Here is a 1,437-nt window from a genome sequence, read left to right as displayed (position 1 = left end):
AACACTGAGACAGGTTTGCATGGTCTAAGTGGGACAGAGGTAAATAGTGATGCATGCTTAACCTTGAAACAACAAGGCTCTGTGATACAGGGATCTAGGCATAGTTTGAAGAGGGGAAAGAATACTAAGATGCTTGACTGTCTTATGAATATTGGTTCCCCTTGCCTACTATTGTAAAATAAACACTTGAGTGGAATAGAAAGGAATGTCGGGAAACATGATTACAGAAAACTTGTAAGCCTGTCTTCAGCCTATAACTGATTGGAATACTTCAAGTGGGTTCTAGAACTTGCCCGGTGAAACAGGCCTCTTGCGGCGCCTTTGCAGAGTGTAGGACATTAGGTAGAACCTGAGTCCCATCCAGAACCTTCTGAGGTGGGACATTCCCACTAGAAAGGACAAGCAGACCAGCCTGGAACAGCTAGCGCAACAGAAGATGCATCTTCAAAGAAAGATCATCAGGGAAAGCCCAAAGCAAAAATGCAGTATGACTGGCTACTGTAAGAATAAGCAAGCTGTTCGCCAGGAAGCCATCAAGGCAAACAATCAAGTTCCTTCAGAACAATTTCCCCTCTCTAAGACTGAAAACTCAAAGGGAACACATGAGCAAGCATGTAAGCTTGCTGGTGAGCAAGTTGGTCTGCTGGTGAGTGGAAGAGGGGGAAAGGCAGCAATGAAGAAATGGGATTAGTTCAATCATAGTCCATTGACTCCCGCTGACCTGGAGATGAGATAGAGAAGAGGAAGGGCTGCTGGTCCAATATGTCCTTGTCCATGGGGACACCTGAGCCCGTGGACAAGGACATAGCCACAGAAGGCTAGAATTAAGAGTGAAGCATCCAGCTGATATGAAGTGAGGGGAGATGCACAAGAACACCCAAATTTGCAGATAGCACCCATTTGACTGACCTAGCCTCGATTACTTGATAATCAGAGCTCGACTAGAGGAAGATTGAAAAAAAAACAAAAAACAGACAAACAATTTTTGATAAAGGAAACAAGGGTAAATTGCTACAATTTGATAAACCTGACCTATACTCATGGAAGTTTGTTGTTGTTGTTGTTAGGTGCCATCAAGTCAGTACCGACCCACAGTGACCTTATGCACAGCAGAACAAAACACTGCCTGATCCTGGGCCAACCTCACTACTGCTGCCACACTTGAGTCCATCGATGCTGCCACTTGGGTCTTCCTCTTTATCTCTGACCCTCCATCTACAGAGAGGGAAAGAGTCTTCACATCAAGTATCAATGCTATTCCCTCTGTACACAGAGTATATAAGGATGGGCAATTGAGACATTGGGTACTTAAAATGAGGGGGCGATAAAAGCACTAAGTGACTGGTTTACAAGGTTTCAAGAGGTAGTTTAACTTGAGAGTGTGTGGGGGAAGAAAGAGTCCCCACTGAATAGTTGTCATCTTGTTTAGATAGGTCT

This window comes from Chrysochloris asiatica, unplaced genomic scaffold, assembly GCF_000296735.1.
Source record: "Chrysochloris asiatica unplaced genomic scaffold, ChrAsi1.0 scaffold00011, whole genome shotgun sequence".
Classification (NCBI taxonomy): Eukaryota; Metazoa; Chordata; class Mammalia; order Afrosoricida; family Chrysochloridae; genus Chrysochloris; species Chrysochloris asiatica.
The sequence above is the reverse complement of the archived record's forward strand: the minus strand, read 5'-3'. Positions refer to the sequence as shown.